The sequence below is a fragment of the Geotrypetes seraphini genome, chromosome 1 (assembly GCF_902459505.1).
Source record: "Geotrypetes seraphini chromosome 1, aGeoSer1.1, whole genome shotgun sequence".
NCBI classification, from domain to species: domain Eukaryota; kingdom Metazoa; phylum Chordata; class Amphibia; order Gymnophiona; family Dermophiidae; genus Geotrypetes; species Geotrypetes seraphini.
Window position 1 is genome coordinate 76457469 of NC_047084.1, and position 22119 is coordinate 76479587.

Here is a 22119-nt window from a genome sequence, read left to right on the forward strand (position 1 = left end):
TTTTTTGTCATTACCGTTTGCAGACTTACGTGATAATTTCCTAATTATGCTTTTCTTCCAGTTATCTCTTCCAGGCAAACTAACACAATGCTCAGTTTAGGTGGATGTAGATTCTTGCTTGGGAGCAGTATGGTACAGCTGCAGGCAATCACAGTGAGGAAAGGAAGAAAAAAAAAAAAAAAGCACGGCAAAGCCAGACAGGGCCTGCCTCTGCAACACCAGCTGTAAACAGCAGGCCCTGGAGCCATTACTGTCAGTTTTCCATTCTCTCTCATAGCCTTCACATGCATTCGTGCGTGTAGGTACCTCCACACACATTTTTCCCAGGAACACAAAACAATCTATTTGTTGTATATGGAAGGTATGAAACCTGCTCAGTTGCAAGCACTAAGTCCACATTCATGTTGACCACAGATACACAGATTTAGAGAACCAATCCTCCATCCCTTAAGAGTCTTTTCAGGCAAGGTCCTATGGCAGGCTTGCAAATAACAAGGGATGATTAAAACAGGAAGCAGTAGAAATACGTGGGAGAGGAGGAATGTTACTGGTAATAATGTCATCCACACTTCTTACAATTAAGATAAAAAATACAGACCTTCAGACAGCACGCTTTGTAGTCAAATGCCAATACAGAAGGTACAATGAATTCCATGCAAAGGAAGGCAAACAACCTGGATGTTTCTCTTTTATATAACAATCTTACGTCTTCACTGCAGATAGCAAGGGAAGCAGTGACTGTTTCTCTCTGAATTAGTAAACGCCCTAATCTTTTATTTTTCCTCTCCGTCTTGAATAGTTTGTAAGCTCTGTGGAGCAGGGACTGTCTTTGATGTGGATGTGAATGGCAATATCTCGTAGCACCATACAGATGATAAACGGATGCGGTTGCCATGTTAGTCCACTGTAATAATTTGGAGGCCGTATCTGGTGAAGGATATAAAAAGATTTGAAGAGATCCAGAGGAAGGCCACGAAAATGGTAAGGGGTTTGAACCAAAAGAAGTATGAGAAGAGCCTGGAAGACCTAAATATGTATACTCTGGAGGAGAGGAGGGACAGGGGAGATATGATACAGATGTTTAAAAACTTGAAATATAGAACCAAATCTTATCCAGAGAAAATGGTAAAACTAGAGGGCATAATCTGACGTTGCAGGAAGGAAGACTCAGGAGCAATGTTTGGAAATTCTTTTTCATGGAGAGGGTGGTATAGGCCTGGAATGCCCTCCCAAGGGAAGTGGTGGAGAATAAAACAGTGATGGAATTCAAAAAAGTGTGGGATAAAAATAGAGGATCTCTAACTAGAAAACAAAGAATGTAAATTAAAGAGCTAAGGCCGGTACTGGACAGACTTGCACAATCTGTGTCCCGTGTTTGATGATTTGGTATAGGATTGGGCTGGGGTGGGCATCAATGGGAACTCCACTAACTTGGAACATGAGGATGTTATTGGCCAGACTTTAAGGTAGATATCATACAAACAACAGGATGGTTGGATAGGCTGGAGTGAGCTTGGACGGCAACTTCAACATTTGGAACCTAGGGCAATACTAGGTGGACTTTACAGTCTACGGCCCAGAAACATCAAAAAAGAGATAAGTTCATTTAATCATGTATTTTTAATGGGTATAACTAATGGGTGGACTGGATGGACCGTTAAGGCCGTCATTTACTATGTTACTATGTAATTAGAAATAGGTACTAATGACACAAAACAAAGGAAATTAGGTGATCCCCCCCTTTCAGTGAACTAACTAACCCACCCCCCCCCTCACTCCCCCATGGCAGTGGGTTTCTAATATATTTTTAACAAGTTTTCAAAGGTAGAACCTTCTTCTTCAGGTTGGGTGTGAGCAAAGATCACAATATCAATATATATATAAGAGAAACCTGAGAAGCATTTCAGTGACAGTCTAGTGATAGGTAGGAGGTGGGGGGGGAAGAGAGAAAGAAACAGAGAGATGGATGAGTAATCGGAAACTGACAACCCATTCACCCAACTGACAACCTATCTGTTTCTCAATCCCACTACCACCATCTTTCCTTTGAGATTGTCACTGAAATACTTTTCATGTTTCATGTTTTTTTTTTTCTCTCCTTTCCTTTTTCCTCTCTCTTTTTTTTTTTTTTAGATTCCCCATCCTAGTGTTCCTCTGAACTTTAAAAATACTTAATTGTAGTTCTATCACATCTCCCCTTTTGTATTAGTTGGTCTGTATGTCCAATTGTCTACCCCATTATCTTAAATTTTAAATTGTGTGTAAAAAATATATGTTTATATTTGATTAATTTTTTGTATCTCGCTTAGTAAAACTAAATAAGCGTTCATCAAAGTCCAATAAAACTTGAAACTTGATATATACCGCATATAGATATGCCGTCATATTTTTCCTCCCTCTTGACCTAAAGAAGGTTCTGTCCTCCAAAGCTTATCAAACATGTAAAAATTATCATCTTATTTTCCTTTCTTGTGTTTTTATTTCTATTTATTACATAAATAGAAATAAATGTAGACCGGTTATGCAACTGCAAAGCTCCTTCATAAATCAGTTACTGTTTGCCCGTCATTGCATTTCCGTAATTGCCAAATTATGAAACAATGATCTAAGCACTTGAAGGACATGCATGCAAGTTGCTCCATACCATAGGCTCTGCAGTAAAGAATAAAGAAACGCAGTCCCAGTATACTGGTTATCCCTAATAGACATGTACTGTTTCCCATACACTACTTTCCTAAATCATAACCACCCCCACCCCTTTTACTAAGCCGTGGTAGAGGTTTCTACCATGGCTCGGAGCGCTAAATACTCCCATGCTACTCTGACGCTTCTAGAATTCCTATGAGCGTCGGAGCATTGAGTGCCCTGCGCTGTGCTAGAAACCTCTACCGCAGCTTAGTAAAAGAGGGCCAAAGTTCCAATGATTGGTTGATTGATTTTAAAAATTTATATTCTGCGTATCCTACAATTCTATGCGGATTACAAGAAACATCCAAAATACAAGAGGACATACAAATAACAATTTACAACCTAAAAAAACTCCAAACATAAATAAAATAAACAAAATCATAAAAACTATCCCCGATGTCTCCTACTTTACTGCACTCCTCTGAAAACCAGTCAGAAAGGAAAAGCAAAATCTAGTTCACAACAAACTAATCTCCTTTTTCTCTTGATTAGGGAAGGGAGAAAACATTATAGCAGGCTGTATTGTTAACTACAAACCGGAAAAGAAGGAATGGCCAAGGATTTCCTATTATAGGGATTAACAAGGGCTCCTTTCACGACATTCTCCAAGGGAAAATATGTAGTGCTCCTCCAGTTCCTGCTCTAGCAGCCTTTGTGCCATCCCTTTGCTCTGTTCACTCCTGCTCCCTGCCTTTTCCCTCTCAGACCGTGCTCTCCCTCTCCCAGGCCTCCAGCTCTGAGGAAAAAGAACCAGATGCCAGCTGAAATGAAAGCACATTCTTAAAAAAAACCAAAAACAACCACCCACAAGAAGCACGGAGTTCTAGCCTCAGTAAACGTGAAGCTGAAAGGAGAAAAAAAAAACAACAACGGGGCCTTCACATGCTCACCTTAGTTTTAAAAATGATCCTGCTGGTTAAGCCACTACTGTTCTATTGCATATCCCTGAAAATATATCTTCCTTGAGAATGCATGTCTCCATTAGCATTACAGTTTTAGAAAACATGTTTGATGAATAGACTCAACTGTAATTCCCAGCCATAAAATCTGTCCTCGTTTACATTTCGAAAAGCATCTTACCTTACATAAGATCTAGTATGCTGGCACTGAGCTCCTATGTAATCAGTAAATGATGAATACTTGAAGTTTAATACTGCTGTTTTACAAAATGCTGCACTCCCATTGTCTAGTTTTTTTTCTGTTCAGGCCTGCTCTGTACACAAAGAGAGAGCTGGCCACATGAAATCTGGACATCATACCTGTAATCTCACCAACCCTTCAGAAGAACATCTCTTCACTTGCACCCATATCAATGCTCCTCCACCAGTGTGACAATCCACATCCAGTTCTCTCTGCATGCTTCTCCAAGCTATTATTACAGCCATTCTCAAAAGGCAACGATCGCACCATTCGTGAACCTTGACCTTTCAGAAAGACATTTGAACCCAGTGAGCGGTCACTGTGACACATGACACAGCACATAGCACATCTGCAAAACCCAGAGGAGTTAAAAGCACCTCCAGCCAGAGGGCCTGCTCTGATACAGGCTGCATTTCAAAACAAGCTGCTTGAAAGCATTTCATGCTCAGCTCTGCAGTCAGACTGTGTTTCCTGGCCTATCTACACAGACATACAGCAGCATTCTCTAACTCTGACTACAAATAAAAGCCTGGCACACAGCAAAAGATAAAAAGCATGCAAAACAGCAATTTGTTTCAGTCACAATCAACTACAAATAAATATCCGCTCTTGCTTGATTTTCCTACATATTTGTAAAGAGGTATCATTCAGGGATCATCCCTAAGAAAGCATCTTTTCCACTAAGGGTCATAAATCTCACCTCTGCCCATCCTTTTAAGCAAATGGCACCCAAGCATTCCAGTCTTTGCAGATATGTACATTTATGCATCATCTTTATTAGTCCATTAGCCACATACCAGTGCAGTGTATCTAGTGTGCATTCATACTGTTTTGGGCTGGTACCTTCCTGCAAGCTCCTCTGCTTTTGGTTGCCATGAAGGAGGAAGCTGTCCCAGTGAAGCTCAGTGGCTGCATTGTTCAGCAGCTGATCTGCCTCAAACCAGTTTCAGCCGGTTCCTGGTCACCCTACAGAAAAAAACTATGGCAACCCTCGGATTTCACTTGCCAGCAAAGTCTCCCCGAAACCCCTCGGTGGGCTCTCTCCCTGGGTTATTCTTTATGTACACCTCCCGAGCTGTGATCCTAAGCGGTGGCCGGTGCTCCCCCAGCAGTGCAGGCACACTTCCCTGCAGTAATAAGGCGAGTGCAGAGCCTGTGCAGCTAAACAGAGGAGGGGGGGAGTACTCACATAAAGCATCTCTCTTTCTTTAGCCTTTGCTTTTCCGGTGTTCCTCCTGTTTCATGGAGCTGTCAGGCCCCCCCAGTAGTAAGGCCAGATTCCGTCTACCTTCGTCTTGAGATCTGATCTGTAACCTGCTGCCCACTTTCTCTCCACGAACCTGGCAGCTCAAAAATTCACTGAGCAAGTCAGGGTACAGTTGGGGCAGCTTGAACGTATTTTGCTGTGAGAGGGCAGGGACCCCCTCAACAGGCTGGTTAGGTAATGAAAGAAGGTGCAGTAACAGGGATTTTTAGTCACTGACATTTTGCCAGATGGAGAAAACTGAAAAGCTACTAGCCTCTACTTAAAACCTGAGCTCTTATCCTTGCTCACCAACTGCGAATAAAAGCATATCTGCCCAATGCAATAGATCTTCATCCCCAACCCCCAGAGTAAGTCTCTGTACTGCTAGGGTACCGAGTCCCTGAATTTTGCTTTTAGGACTGCAAAGTGTGGTCCTACGCTTAGGTGTTACCGGACGTCTGGATTTCCCCGGACATGTCCGGGGGTCTGGAAGGCTTTTCAAAACCCGGCACTTTTTGTCCGAGTTTTGAAAAGCCTCCTCAAATTGCGTCGGGCAGGGAGAAGTCTGCGCATGCGCGGCCTTCCTCCCTGCCAGACAAGAGCAGGCAGTGGGGGCGGGGCTAAGGTAGGACTGGGGGCGGGATTAGGGTGGAACTGGGCGGGGATGGGCAAAATTGGGCAGGTCTAGGGGTCTGGATTTTCCAATTGGAAAATCTGGCAACCCTGCCTAGCATGTCAGAATTGTAGTGAAACCAGCTCGTTTGTTGGATAGGGAGAGAGCAAGGCCTACTGCAGAAAGCTCCTCGGATGAAAACTTAACTAATTTTTGGTCAGCAAGTCTGTGACACCTGTTCTTCAATATAATCCTAAGGCTCTTTAAGAAACAAACACTAAATAAAGCATATAATATAATCCTAAGGCACTCTATACTAGTCTAATATATTCCTAGTAGCTTAATAAGGTTTAATTAATTAATCAGCTTAATAATAAGATGCAGACAGTAGTCCAGCAGCAAGAGGGGTGCTATCCAGTCTTTTGCACTGAGTGACATATGTATGATTTTCTCCCAGTTGACGAGAAGTTATTTGTTTGTGCTTGCTGTAAAGACCTCCTAGCTCCCAGAGAACGAGTACGTTCCTTTGAGGCTAGAGTAGCAGACTTGGAGGAGCTGAGGGAGACAGAGAAGTACATAAAGGAGACCTACAGGGATGTTATAGAGAAGTCCCACCTCCAGTCTGGTAGCCCCTGTGCTGCCTTGGAGGAGAGAGGTCTCCTAGAAGGACAGCATCACCCTAGTGAAGTAGGAAATAATCCTGTAGCCAGGACCTGCCCACCAGGGGAAGCAATATCCTCTCGTACCAAGGATACGTCTCCAGGGGCTTCTGCTCAGGAAGGAAGGGTTAGGACAGCTGTTGTAGTTGTTGATTCAATCATTAGGCATGTAGATAGCTGGGTGGCTGTTGGGCGTGAGGATTGCTTGGTCACTTGCCTGCCTGGTGCGAAGGTAGCAGACCTCATGCGTCACTTAGATAGGATTTTAGATAGTGCTGGGGAGGAGCCAGTTGTCTTGTTACATGTAGGCACCAATGCATAGGAAAATGTGGGAGGGAGGTTCTGGAAACCAAATTTAGGCTCTTAAGTAGAAAGCTGAAATCCAGATCCTCCAGGGTTGCATTTTCAGAAATGCTTCCAGTTCTACGTGCATGACCCAAAAAGCAAGCAGAGTTCTGAAGTCTCAATGTGTGGTTGAGACAATGGTGCAGGGATGAGAGATTTAGATTTGTTAGGAACTGGGCTACCTTCTGGGAAAGGGGAAGCCTATTCTGAAAGGATGGATTCCACCTTAACCGGGATGGAACCAGGCTGCTGGCGCTAATGTTTAAAAAGGAGAAAAGGCACCTTTTAAATTAAGATGGGGGGGGGAAGCCGACAATCATCCAGGATACTCTTGAATCAGAACATTTAGGGAGTCCCAATAGAAAGGTTTCAAAAATGTTGAAAGAAAGCCAAGAGTACTTAAGAGAGAAGCAGAGTAAAGTTGTCAAGTTATCCCTGTCATCTTCTCAGTAGCCCATAGACACAAGGAAAAACCACAATTTGAAGTGTCTGTATACAAATGCTAGAAGCCTAAAAAATAAAATAGGAGAGTTAGAGTATATAGCACTGAATGATGAGGTAGATATAATAGGCATCTCAGAGACCTGGTGGAAGGAGGACAATCAATGGGACACTGTGGACTCATTTTACTAAGCTGCGTTAGGGCTTTAACACACAGAATAGCACGCACTACATTGCCGCACACGCAAGACCTTAATGCCAGCATTGAGCTGGTGTAGCGCACGGTTATTTCCTGCGTGCTCTAAAAATGCTAGCGCACCATAGTAAAAGGAGCCCTGTATTACCTGGGTATAAATTATATCGCAAGGATAGAGAAGATCAAATTGGGGGGAGGGGGAGTTGAGCTATATGTTAAAGAGAGAATTGAATCAAATAAAATAAACAGTCTGCATGACATATATAGCAGTGTGGAATCCATAAGGATAGAAATTCCATGTGTGAAGGTAATGAATATAAAGGTAAGGTTATACTACCATCCCCCAGGACAAATTGGGGAACAGTATAATAACGGGTGATTTCAATTACCCCAACATTGGCTGGTTAAATGTTACATCAGGGAGTGCTAATGAGATAAAATTTCTAGATGTCATAAATGACTGTTTCTTGGAACAACTGGTCCAGGAACCAACAAGAGGGGAAGCTATTTTAGATTTGGTCCTTAGTGGAATGCAAGGTATAGTACAGGAGTTAACTGTGATGGGTCTGCTGGAAAACAGTGATCATAACATGATCAAATTTGAGTTGATACCTGCAGTGACGTTGCAAAAGAAATCTACTTTAGAGGCATTTAATTTTTGAAAGGGAAACTATGATAAAATGAGGAAAATAGTTAAAAAGAAGCTAAAAGGATCAATTGCAAAGGTTAGGACTGTAAACCAGGCATGGGTGTTATTTAAAAATACCATCATGGAAGCTCAGACCAGATATATTCCACGTATTAATAAAGGTGGAAAGAAGAGGAAATGAGAGCCAGCAAGGTTAAAAGGTGAAGTGAAAGAGGCTATTAGAGCTCAAAAAACATCCTTTAAAGAATGGGAAAAGGATCCGAATGAAGAAAATAAGAAGAGACACAAACACTGACAAGTTAGATGCAAAGCATTGATAAAGAAAGCTAAGAAAGAATATGAAGAGAAACTTGCAACAGAGGCAAAAACTCATAACAATTTTTATAAGTAAATCAGAAGCAGAAAACCTGTGAGGGAATCTGTGGGACCGCTAGACGATCAAGGAGCAAAAGGGGCATTCAGGGAGGATAAGGCCATAGTGGAGAGACTGAATTAATTCTTTCCTTAGGTCTTTATGAAAGAAGATATAAGAGATTTACCTGAACCAAAAATGGTTTTCAAGGGTGATGATGTGGAGGAACTGAAAAAAGCTCGGCGAATCTGGAAAATGTACCATATATACTCAAATATAAACCAACCCGAATATAAATTGAGGTAACCTTCCCCCCCCCAAAAAAAAAAAACTGTAGTGCTTTGCCTTTCCCTGCCAAGTTCTGCACCCTGTTCCCCCTCCCTTGCTGATCTGCCAGGCTCTGCATCCAGTCCCTTCACTCATTCCCTCCTTCCTTGCCAGATTATGTACCCTGTCTCCCCCTCCTCCCAATGCCTTGCAGGCCTCCACCTGGCCTGCCGTAAATCCTGGTGGTCCAGCAGTGGGCTGGGACAGGAGGGATCCCTCCTGCTTCCTGTTTCAGCCAATTCCAAGAATTTTTACCTCTCTCCTGCCTCCCTCGCATACCTTTAGAATCCCTGGTGGTTCAGCGGTAAACCGTGGCAGGTGCGACCTTCCTTCGCTCCTGTCCGTGCAGAGCTGCTAGCTGATTGGCTGCCACGAGTTAAAGGCAGCCAATCAGCTAGCAGCTCTGCATGGGCTGGAGCAAAGGAAGTGCTCTGCTATGGCTGCTATGAGTTCAATGTTCCCATGAGAACTTGTGGTAGTCAATCAGTTAGGAGCAAAGGACGGTCACTCCTGCTGCGGTTCACCATTGGACCATCAGGGATTCTAAATGTACATGGGGGAGGTAAAAATTCGTAGAATCATCTAGGACAGGAGGCGGGAGGGATCCCTGCTGTCCCGGCCCACCACTGGATCACCAGGGATTTAAAAGGTACACCAAGGAGGAGAAGGGAGGTAAAAGTTATTAGAATTGGCAGGGGCAGAAGACGTAAGGGATACTTCCTAGCCTAGCCCACCACTGGACTACCAGGTCTCATGGCAGGGTCTGCAATAGGTTCCTATTTTTGGAGCCATATTTTTTGGCCCCAAAATCTCAGTTTATATTTGAGTATATAAGGTACAAAGCCAAATCAACAAGTTACAAAGTGATAAATCACCTGGACCAGGTGGTATATATTCCAGGGTACTAGAAGTACTCAAACATGAAATTGCTGACCTGCTGTTACTGATCTGTAACCTGTTGCTAAAATTGTCTGAAGTACCTGAGCTGGAAACTGGAACGACGAGCAGTGGCATACCAAGGGGGGGGGGAGGTCCGCCCTGGGTGCAGCCTTAGGGGGGGTGCACAGCTAGCCCGGTCCCGATCGTGCTCCCTCCCTCCTTACTTAAGGTGCCCAGCGAGATGACCGAGCAGTAAACCTCCCTCCAGTAGCGTCGGCAGCCTCAGCACGCTAAACAGGCTGCTTCGCGGATTTCTCCTGCCGGTGAGTCCCTCTGCCGCGTCACTGATGACATCACCGGCCGGAGAAAGCCGCGAAGCAGCCTGTTTAGTGTGCTGCGGCTGCCGACGCTATTGGAGAGAGATTTGCTGCTCGGTCTTCTCGCTGGGAGGGTCGGAAGGGTTCACTTGGGGGAGAGAGATAGGAGGGTCAGCAGGGGTTCTGCTGGGAGGGGGGAGAAGCGGTCTGCCTCAGTGCTCCAAGGCCTGGCACCATTACCTTCTTCGGGCAGCAGTAGCGTTTACAATTCGCTGCTGTTGCCGGCTTCAGGCCTTCCTCTCTGCCGGTTCCTGCCTACTTCCTGTTTTTATGAATGTAGGACCCGACAGAGAGGAAGGCCTGAAGCCGGCAACAGCAGTGAATTGTGAATGCTTCTGCTGCCCGATGAAGTTCAGGACACCAGGCCTTGGGTGACAGAAGGAGGAAAGGGAGCAGAGGGGGAGAGAATTGGGGAGAGTGTTGCTGTACCCAACTGGAGGGAAAAGGAAAATGAGGGAGGGAATGAAAGGAGATGCCAGGGCTTGGAGGGAAGAAGAGATGTCAGGGCATGGAAGGAAGGAGGAAGGTATGCCAGACCAAAAGAAAAGGAAGGGGGAAAAGAAGGAGGAGATGTCAGAGCATGGAGGGGAGAAAGAGATGGAAGAAAAGGAAAGGAGAGAGATGCGGGGAATCAGGGAAGGGATGATGCCAGACCGTGGGATGGGAAGGAAAGAAAGGAGAAGAGAGAGATGCCAGAGCATAGGGGAGGGGTGGTGACAGAGAGAGAAAAATGGAGAGGTGACAGAGTTGAAATCAGTCATGTACAAAGGAGAGAAGGGGCACAGAATAGATAGTTTATGGAAGGAGCATAGAAAGAGGGAAGATGCCATATGGAAGAGAGAGAGAGGGTGGACACTGGATGGAAAGAGCACAGAGGGCAGTGAATGGAAGGGGCGAGATAGAGGGTGAACAGTAGATGGAAGGGGTAGAGAGAGGGACACAGACACTGAATGGAAGTGTGGTGGAGAGGAGGAAAGGGGGAGCAGATGCTGGAAGGAAGTGGGTTGGAGAAAGAAAAAAAGGGCACATGCAGGATTGAGGGAAGAGGATAGAGTTAGTTACTGGAAGGGGTGAGGGAAAGAGGTGGCAAGCTATAGATAGACACAGTGAAAGAGGGAAATTGAGGACTGAATAGTAAAAAAGAATTTAGACAGAGGCAGAAAACAAATTGAGAAAGAAGAACAGGAGGAAGGGAGCGGAGAGAGAGATGCCAGAACAGGGGGAAGGAGAGGAGACAGATACCAGACCAATGGGGTGAAAGGAGAGATGGAAGGGGGAGACATACAGTTTCTGGAAGGGGCATAGAAGGAGAGAAGATGCCATATAGGGGCAGAGAGATGGCAGACAGTAGATGGAAGGAAGAGAGAAACAAGAAGATGAGGAAAGCAGAAACCAGAGAAGACAAAGGTTGAACAAAAATTTTCTATTTATTTATTGCTTTAGGAGACATGTGTCACTGTTTCTGTGGTGTTGCATTGTATGCAGAGTCCAGCTTCTTCCTAGTTCAATTTAACCTTTGTCTATGTATTTCTATTTTATCCCCCCTTTTACAAAACTGTGGAGTATTTTTTTAGCGCCAGCCATGGTGGTAGCAGCTCTGATGCTCAGAATTCTATGAGAGTCAGAGCTGTTACCTCTGTGGTTAAAATCCACACTACAGTTTTATAAAAGGGAGAGGGGTTAGTTTGTGATGACATTCCATACTAGGCAAAAGTGTTTTCTGTGTTCTGTGTGTTCAAAAGACATGGTTTCCTGTTAGGATTGACGGTGTAGGATTGATCTGTACTAGTCTGGCTTGTTTAGTTTTACAATGGGTTTATTGATGTACTGCTCACTGTAGTATGTAAGATGCTGCCTTTTCCTAGGTACTCATGTGTGACGTTTGGCTTGTTACTAAAAATCATGTTTTTCGTAAAGATGGGGGGGGGGTGGCAAAAAATGATGGGCCCTGGGTGTCACACATGCTAGGTACGCCACTGATGATGAGTGAGGTGATTAAATTTGCAGATGACACTAAATTATTTAAAGTTGTTAAAAAGCATACAAATTGTGAAAAATTGCAGGCAGACCTTAAGAAATTGGAAGACTGGGTGTTCAAATGGCAGATGAAATTTAATGTGGACAAATGCTCATTGGGAAGAATAACCCAAATCATAGATACCAGATGCTAGGGTCCACCTTGGGGATTAACACCCAATAAAAGATCTGGGTGTCATTGTAGACAATATGATTAAACTTTCTGCCCAATGTGTGATGGCTGCCAAAAAAGCAAGCAAGATGCTAGGAATTACAGTATTTAAAAAGATATGGTTAACAAGACTAAGAATGTTATAATGCCTCTGTTTCGCTCCATGGTGCAACCTCACCTGGAGTATTATGTTCAATTGTTGTCTCATTTCAAGAAAGATATGGCGGCACTAGAAAAGGTTCAAAGAAGAGCAACTAAGATGATAAAGGGGATGGAACTCCTCTCATATGAGGAAAGACTAAATATGTTAGGGCTCTTCAGCTTCGAAAATGCTGAGGGGGAGATATGATTGAAGTCTACATAAGAGCATAAGAATTGCCACTGCTGAGTCAGACCAGTGGTCCATCATGCCCAGCAGTCCGCTCACGCGGCGGCCCTCTGGTCTAAGACCAGCACCCTAACTGAGACTAGCCCTACCAGCGCACGCTCTTGTTCAGCAGAAACTTGGCTAACTTTGTCTTGAATCCTTGGAGGGTGTTTTCCCCTATAACAGCCTCTGGATCGATTTTTCACTCATCAAAAATTACAAAGACTAGGGGACACTCAATGAAGTCACAGGGAAATACTTTTAAAACCAATAAGTGGAAATATTTTTCCAATCAGAGAATAGTTTAGCTCTGAAATGCATTGCCAGAGGTTGTAGTAAGAGTGGATAGTGTAGCTGGTTTTAAGAAAGGTTTGGACAATTTCATAAGAACATAAGAAATGGCTTCGCCGGATCAGACCCTAGGTCCATCTAGTCCGGCGACCCGCACCCGCGGAGGCCAAGCCAGGTGTTCCCTGTTGAGAAACTCGTATCCCTCAATGTGATTTGCGAGAAGGTGTGCATCCAACTTGCCCTTGAATCCCGGAATGGTGGTCTCCATCACGACCTCCTCCGGGAGTGCGTTCCAAGCGTCCATCACTCGTTGTGCAAAGCAGAATTTCCTGATATTTGTCCTGGGCCTGGTGCCCCTCAGCTTCAATCCATGACCTCTTGTCCGAGTCACATTGGACAATGTGAATAACGATGTTTCTTGCTCTATTTTGTCGAATCCTTTTAATATTTTAAAAGTCTCTATCATGTCCCCTCGCAGTCTTCTCTTCTCGAGGGTGAACAATCCCAGTTTTCCGAGGCGTTCTTTGTAGCTCAAGTTCTTGATACCTTTAACTAGCTTCGTGGTTCGTCTTTGCACCCTCTCCAGCAGGGTTATATCATTCTTTAGGTAGGGAGACCAGTGTTGGACACAGTATTCCAAGTGTGGTCTGACCATTGCTCTGTAAAGCGGCATTATGATGTCCTCCGATCTACTCGTGATCCCCTTCTTTATCATGCCCAACATCCTGTTTGCTTTCTTTGCTGCCGCTGCGCATTGTGCTGATGGAGGAAAAGTCCATAGTCTGTTATTGAGATGGACATGTGGGGAGCCACTGCTTGCCCTGGATTGATAGCATGGAATGTTGCTACTCTTTGGTTTTCTGTCAGGTTCTAGTGACCTGATTGGCCACCATAAGGCTGGGCTACTGGGATAGATGGACCATTCATCTGACCCAGTAAGGCTATTCTTATAGTTCCAGCAGTGAGCAAGCTAAGTTTGCTACTTTCACTAACTGCATTTATTTATTGCGATGTATTATCCACCTTTATGAAGAAATTCCTGGCTCTGGCTCTCGAGGACTGGAATTGCCTACCCCTGACCTAGGTGACTAGGCTTCCAGATGCACATTGCTTAATTCTTTCCTTTCCTCCCTGTCTCCAAGCTCAATCCTGAGTCATAACATAACAAATCACTTCTATAGCGCATTACTAGAAAGTTCAATGTGGTTAACAAATATTAAAAAACAATACAGCAAACAGATATGTCTTCAGTTGCTTTCGAAAATGATGATAAGACTCAGAGCTCAATAACAAAAGTTTCAATTCCTTATCCCAGCAAGCTGCCTGACAAGAAAGCAAACAATGAAGATGTTTTTTTTATAACGGCAACCTTTGATAGATGGAAATTTCAAGAGACTATGTGAACTTCCCTTTCTTGCCCTCTCACCCAATCCCCATTCTGTGTCATGGTCTCTTCCTTCCCCTTCTTCTGCAAATTCTTTCCTGGCTTCTTTCTGCTTTTTCCTAGTCATCTCCACTAGTTCCCATAATAGAACCTTTCCTCTCACTCGGACAACAATGAAGGAAGGCAGCTCCTGCCCATGCAGAGCTGCTGGCTGATTGGCTGCCGTGAGTTCACCACAGCCAATCAGTTAGTGGCTCTGCAAATTACAAACTGGTAATTTTAGATCTGTAATTCATCAAGTTGCTAGGACTTGAACTTGAGTCGATGGCACCTAACTAATGTTTTTATGACACATGATCATTATTTTAATATTTGTGTTTATAATGATGCACTGTATATTTCTTTTGATTGGTTTTCTTTTTCTTTTGCTAATTGTATAAATATTTTTTTACTGTTCTAGACTTCAAAGCAGACGTTTTCACGCCAAAACACAGACAGTGTTGGATCCAAGAATAAAGTTTTTCCCTGACTTTTAATATTAAACCACACCATGTGGTGATCACTGGATGCCAGATGATCACCCACCGTAACATCAGAACCACTTTCCCCATTTGTAAGCACTAAGTCTAGTATGGCCCCATCCCATGTGGGTTCCATTACCAACTGTTGGAACAGTTCTCCTTGTAAAGAATCCAGGATCACCCTACTTCTAAAGACCCTTCAATATGGATATCCCAATTAACATCTGGCATGTTAAAATCACCTATTAGTAATACTTCCCCTTTTACTGTTATATTCTGAATGTCTATTATTAAATCTCTGTCCACTTCTTCTGTCTATGAAGGAGGCCTGTATATTGCACCAATGTAAATACATTTTCCAGTCCCTCTTTTCAGATTGACCCACAGTGCCTCTTCCTTACCCTGCAGATCCTGCAATTCTGTGGTTTTAATATATAAAATGCTACTGTCCCTCCTTTTCTTCCTACCCTGTCTTTCCTGAACATATTATAGCCTGGTATAACTATATCCTAGTTATGGTTCTCCATGAATCGCGTCTCTGTGATTGCCACTAAATCCAACTCAGCCTCTTCTATCATAGCTTCTAGAATCCAGAACCATGTTGCCCATACTTTGAGCATTAGTATATACTGTTTTCCAGACATTGCTCCCTTTTCCCATTTGTTTAGAGGTATTTAGTGATTCACTTACCTGAGGTCTTATAATCACCTGGGGGCTTTGATCACCCTGTTCCCATGATTCTAGCTTAAAGCCCTCTTCAGTAGGTTAGCCAGTCTGCTGCTGAAGATGCTTCATTCCTTCGTTGATAGATGTACTCCATCCCTGCTTAGCAGCCCTTTAAAAATTATCCCATGGTCCAGGAAGTTGAAATGCTCTTGATGACACCATCCACGCATCCATTTCCAGGATGTGAGCTTCTCTGCCTTGGCCTTTACCTTCAACAGGGAGGATCAACGAGAATACCAGATGTGCACCTGACTGCTTCACCTTCCCTTACAGAGCCACAAAGTCACTTTTGATATGTTCGGAGGTGTACCATTAGTGCCAACACGGATTAGCAGCATCAGATAATAGTTATCAGGCTTGATGAGTCTCAACAAGATCTCTGTAATATCTTGTACAGTATTTTGGTACCAGGCAGACCGCATACCTACTGAGACATTGTGTCTGGACTGCAGATGGACGCCTCTGTACCCTTCAGAAGGAAAAAAACAACCACCACACTACCTTATGCCTCCAGCAACACTGAGGATTTCAAATTTTGGTCCTTTGTCTTCCTGCGATGCTCTCATCTCCTACACTTCCAGGGCTACATACCAGTTTTTCAGTTCAAGGGCAGGTGGATCACAGTATCAATCCTGCAGGGTCCTATAGTCTGAGATCAGCTCTGCTCCCTCAGCATGGCCTCTTCTCCACTGCTGGAAATCTTTGATGCCTTATGAAGCATTTCATCAATGTACCTCTCATTTTCATGGATGCTTCTTAGTCTTGCCACCTCTTCTCTCAGTTCCTACCTTCAAGAGGGATTCAAGCTGAATACAGCTTGCACATGGAACCACTCCCTTTGATTGGGTAACAATTTCTGTCTGCACAGATAGAAGCTGTGGCCTGTAAAACAGCTTCGGTGACACTGTAGTTGCAGAAGTACTCTCACTTGATGAAAAAATAGAGAAAAAAAATCAGAAAAAGATCCTACTAAAGCAATGCCCTGTTCCTAATTGACCGAAGAGCCTATAAATCAAAAGATCAGCCATGGTTGGGAGAAAGCTGGGGTGGGTGGGTGGAAATTAAACACTAAACAAAGACTTTCCTCAACTGCAATCTATGCCCTAATCTGATTTTATTTTATGTTTTGAAATGCAACCTAAAATGCTAATCTAGATTAAAACACTTTTTTATATAAAAACATTAACCGACTCTAAACGCTACACTATTGCCTAAAGTGACTTTGCTGAAAAAAACAGAGTACTGAACTAACAAAGAAAAAGAGAAGGACAATGGAATAACCTACTGAAGCCCAAATTTGAATGCAAGCAGGTAAGATATTTCAATTGAGATTTTCTTCCCTTTAGTTTAGCAGATCCTCACTTATCACCTCTTCAGGACAAGGAGCAGTTAGCTACACTTCCTGGATGAGTCATCCTGCACTGATCCTGACTTCTTGACTTTTCCCTTTAATTAGGCACTATTGTTTAACTGAAAGGCAACTAAACAAAAAGGCAGTTTCTAACCCCTGGATTCTCTAATTGGCATTGAAATCGGCTGCCGCCTTAAAAGCAGCAGCTGATTGCATGTCAATCCCCCAACGGCATTTGTTAGAGAATTGCACCAGGGCCTGCCATCAGCTGATTGCAGCAGTGTAATTCAAATCAGCTGAGCCAGCAGGACTCCCCAAAACTGTGACTTCAGGGAGTCCTGCCAGCTTAGTTGATTGGGGATTACCCTGCTGTGATCAGCTGAACCAGCAAGGAGATCCTCATTTCCTCTCTCCCTCCCACTCACTGATCCCTGAGCCCCCCTCAAAAAAAGAGCCCCTTCCTACTGTACCCAACACCCCCAATATACACCTAGCCCCCCTCCTGACATCCCCGTACACCCCTCCACACACCTTGTACCTTTGTATGAAACACTGGCAGGAGGGATGCCCGCTTCCTCCTGCTGATAGGGTCACCTCTTCACAATGGGGCCCTTCCCCCTTCCAGTGTTTCTTGGGATTCACTGGGAGGGGCCTAAGGCTCAAAGTCAATCAGGGTCACCTTCGACCCCTCCCAGTGATACACTCTATGCAAATACAGGACCACAAAATAAAAATCCAAATGAAACCCTAAGATGCCAGACTCTGCATGCAGTACAACACCAGAGAAATAGAAACAAATGCATTTTTTCTTGAACACTACAAAATACAGACAGCAGATATAAATTCTCAAAACTGACATATTTCAATCACTAAATTGAGAATAAAATAATTTTTCCTACCTTTGTTGTCTAGTGATTTTATTTTTCTAATCATCTTTCCCAGTCTCTGGTTGCACTTCCTTCTGTCTGTGCTCATGTGTTTCCAAGACCTTCTTATCCATTTGCTGTTTCTCTCCTTCAGTTTCTACCCTTCATTCGTCTTTGGTATTAACTTTTAATATTCAACTTTCTTCAATTTTTCTGCTTCCTTCTTTAATCTACTTTTCCATGTCTTCCCTTTCTTCCCCATCTATCCATGTGTACCAGTGAGAATTCTCTTAATTAATTCAAAGCAAACCTCAAAACTTTCCTTTTCAAAGATGCCTATCAATAATGCTCCTAAGAACCTATTAAAGGGGGGAAAATGCTTTTAAGAAGTGACATCCCCATCTCCCTTCTGTTACTTCCTATCCCTCTATCCTTCCTTTTATTTTTATTTACATGTTGTAATTAAAACTTCCCTATTTCCCAGTTCCTTTCATTTCTAATATGTCTAATTTTGTCTTAGTCCAGTTTTAGCCCCTCTTTATTTTATTTTAACCCAATTTCTATATTAGATTTTTCCAATTTTTAATATTGTAATCCATCCAGATACATGTGATGGTCGGTATATCAAGCCATAAATAAACTTGAAACATAAAACACCATCTCCTCCCCCCTCTTTGCCCAAACCCTCCTTTTTCTTCTAACCATCTTTATTCTCTACTATTCCCATCTTTTCTTAAACAGTGATTTTCCATCTCTCTTCCTTTCTCTACCCCTCCCATCCCTGTTCATCATCTCCTCCCTCTCTCTCCCCTTCTTCTCAAGCCCTGTGCAGAATCTCCTCCCTCTCTCTCTCTCTCTCTCTCTCTCTCTCTCTCTCTCGTGGTCTGACATCTTTCTCCTCTCCTTCCCACAGGCTGGCATCTCTCTCACTTCCTTCACTTCCCCCCTCTCCCTTTGTGGTCTGGTAGCTCTCTGTCCTTCTTTTCTCCTCTCCCCTATCTTAGTTTGAAATCAATGTTTATCAAGGAGAAGGAGGTGGTTTACAATGTCAAAAGCAGCAAATAGATCAAGAAGGATGAGGACAGAATAGAGGCCTTTGGATTTGACCAAGAACAGGTCATTGGAGACTTTAGCAAGAGCAGTTTCCATAGAGTGCAAGGGGCAAAAGCCTAATTGGAGTTGGTCAAGAATAGCTAGGGATGACAGAAAGTCTAGGCAGCGGTGGTGAACAGTACGTTCAAGTAGCTTTTATAAGAAGGGGAGGAGGTAGCTGTAGCAATAGTTGGTGGGGCAGGCAGGATCCAGTGAGGGCACAGTTCCATCTTTTGATCTAGAGCGCAGATCCACTTGCCTGCTTGGCATAGCTCCATCTTCGCATGTAGAGCACGGCTCACTTACCTGCTTGGCACAGCTCCAACTTTGGATGTGGAGTGCAGCTTCACTTGCCTGCTAGGCACAGCTCCATCTTCACAGGTAGAACGCGGCTTCACTTGCCTGCTAGGCACAGATCCATCTTCGCATGTAGAGTGCAGCTCCACTTACCTGCTTGGCACAGCTTCAACTTTGGATGTAGAACGCCGCTCTGAATGCCTGCCTAGCGCATCTCTATCTTTCAATGTAGAGTACAGTTAGGGATGTTGACTGTCCTTGTCTCCATCTCTGGATGTACAATGCCGCTCTGGGCGCAGTTCACTCTTATAGGGTAGAGTGCCCTACTGACTGACTACTTGGTGCAGCTTTCTCACTAGATGTAGATCCCTGAGTCAGCTGCTTATGTGGCACAACTACGTCTCAAGATATTGCATTTTGTTTCATCAAGATATTGCACTCTGTTTCATTCAAGATATTGCACTTTGTTTCAGCCTGGATATAGGCTGTTGACTGCAGCACTGTTTTGAAACTCTGTGCACAGCACCATCTCTAGGGTCAAGGGTAACCTCTGTTATGTTTGGTAAGCTCATTTTGTATGGTATGATGTGTGGGACACTCTTCATGGTTGTCTAAAGCAACTCCATGGAACGGTTCTATTTCTAAGTAGGCATGTAAGTCTTCGCCCTGCTGTCTGTAGGGGTTTTCAACTCTGCCACCCTTCGAGATTCAGAGGCAGTACTTCAGATCCTTTTTGACTCTGGGGGGCTCTAGTGCTCTAGTTCTGGTTTACTTGACACCGATCTGGAATAGATTTACTGCCCTGCAGATAACAGATTTCACTCTATGTGTGGTTCTAGGAGCCAGTGGATCTATCTTAGCCTATTTTTCTTCTTTTTCAAGGATGGTAGACCACAAGCCTTGGTATACCTTGTTTTCTGCATACTGGTCTTGGTCACACCCTGCTAAGGACTGCTTTGCTACATTCCACATGTTTAGATTCATCTGCTGCTGATGACATGGAAGGTAACATTATGTATCTGTCATTACATGACCGGGCCAAGTGGAATTATTCATCACAAGTCCACCCCCAGGCACCTTGGTTCTCTGTAAAACACAATACAGCAGGGTTACACACACAATTCTTCAAACATGTGACCAGGTCTTCCCGACATCCTAGTCATCCCGAGGTCCTCCCTGGACTCCTTCTTCTCTCGGGTCCTCCCTGGACTCCGTCCCTCTAGGTCTCTCCTAAGTCCTTCCTCTGACCCTGTATTGGCCCTCCAGGTCTTTGGCAGCTTCTGGTGCTATTCACTGGTCATTTTGCTGGTTGATACCATCCCAGCTGGTCCCTCCACTGGATGCTTCTTAGATCTTGGCAAATGCTTCCAGGGTCTCTCAGGCAGCTTCACCTGGGAGTCTTCTCTGATGGCTTTTGGCCTGACCTCCTCAGTCTTGGACTCTGCCAGCTCTTCCAGCTACCTCTTGTGGGGGACACCGTCAGTCCCTCACTCCCTGGTCTCTTGGGACCCACCACCTGGATTCTTCTTCACCAGTCCCACTGATGTTCGTCAAGCTTGAACAACTTCCCTGAATCCAGGCTCTACCGGGCTTTCCAGCTACTTCTAGCCCTTTCCTACCAGTGTATAGGACCCCACGGAACCTCCCACCACCCGGCTTCACCTAGGGCCAGATCTCTCCACTGGTGTATAGGTCCCCACAGACACTCCCACCACTAGACTTTCTACTGCTGCACCAGTCCCCCCTGTCAACTTGTCAACTTGGCCACTCTACTCTGCTGCACCAGACCCCCTGTCAGCAGGTCCTTCCAAGCATACTGGAAATCAGACCATCATTCCTCCTCCCAAAGGAGCTCCTTGCTTTCTGAGCTCTCTGTACTGGGTGCTGTTCTTTTTGGCACCAAAATCCACTCAGGGTGAGTAGACAGGTCCCAGCAGCATTTACAGCTCTTATGCAAACCAGCTCTCCTCTCAGGCTCAATAAGCTCCACTGCTTGGGCTCCCTCCGCTGGCTAGTGACAGGTACTCCACCTGATATATTCTTTCCTTTAGTCACAGCAGATGAATTCAGGGCCCTGCCCTTTAGGTTTCTTTCTCTTTTGCCTTTACTCCATAGGACATGTAATGCTTAATCAGGAAACCAAAAAAGCGTGGAGGGGCATAATCGAAAGGAACATCTAAGTCCGTTTGCGTCTAAGTCGCAAGTAGTCCAAACTAAAAACAGCCTAGGACACATTTTCGAAAAATACGTCCACATTTTTTTTGTTTCGAAAATTGTCTAATTATACGTCCTGCCGATCTGATCGTCCAAGCCGCTAAATCATCCATCTTTATACCACATTTCCGTCCAACTTTTCGTCCAAGTCCAAAATGCCTAGAACAAACCCTGTTGGACGTGGGAGGGGTCTGCAAAGTGATGAACTGAACACCCAGATATGCCACCTAAATAGTGGGGTATCTTATAGCGCACTGTTGTGAACTTCACAAAAAGGGTGTCATGTCTTCGCCTTATTACAGCTCCCTTATAGGTCATGGTGAGCCCCCCAAACCACCTCCAGAATCCCCTAGACCTACTTATCTACCATCCCAATAGCCCTTATTGCTGCAGAAGCCACTTATATGCCAGTAAAAAAGGGGTTGGGGGATGTATAGGGGTGTGCACATGTTTTATTACCAATGCAGTGATTACAGGGGCTTATGGGCATGGGTCCTCCTCTCCATGGGTCCCTAACCCACCCTCAAGATGGCTTAAGCCGCCTCTGTGCTGGAAGACTAGGCTTTCCTATGCCAGGCGGCCAGGTGATGATGGTCTGAAGACTCAATTTTAAAGGTGTGATTAATATTTTTATGGGGGGAGGGTCAGTGATCATTGGGGTAGTGTGTAGGGGTCTGTTTTATGTGTTTTCAGTGCTTATCTGGTGACTTTAGGTAGGTTTTTGTGACTTAGACCATGTTTTAGATGGTCTAAGTCACAACGTCCAAGTTCCGTCGATCCTAGGCTGTATAACTTTCGGTTATACATGCTGTATGACTAAGTCTAAGCAGGCCCACATCCCGCCCCACTCCCACCCTCAACACTCCTCCCTGAAACGCCCCATTTAGCTTTGGTCGTTCAGCGGAACTAT

The 22119-nt window shown here is 44.3% G+C and overlaps 1 protein-coding gene across 3 annotated transcripts in view; it reads right to left on the minus strand.

Annotated features, from left to right (window-relative positions):
* Positions 1 to 16802, minus strand: part of ZNF532 (zinc finger protein 532) — a 149934-nt gene extending 133132 nt beyond the window's left edge. The window contains exon 1 of one of the 3 annotated variants that reach the window (XM_033933604.1): positions 16675 to 16802. The gene's annotated coding sequence lies outside the window, so the exon portion shown is untranslated. Of the gene's footprint in view, positions 1 to 29; positions 161 to 3947; positions 4081 to 16674 lie in introns of those variants that run through there. The other 2 variants (XM_033933597.1, XM_033933588.1) reach the window with 2 other exon arrangements.
* Between the last annotated feature and the right edge of the window lie 5317 nt (positions 16803 to 22119).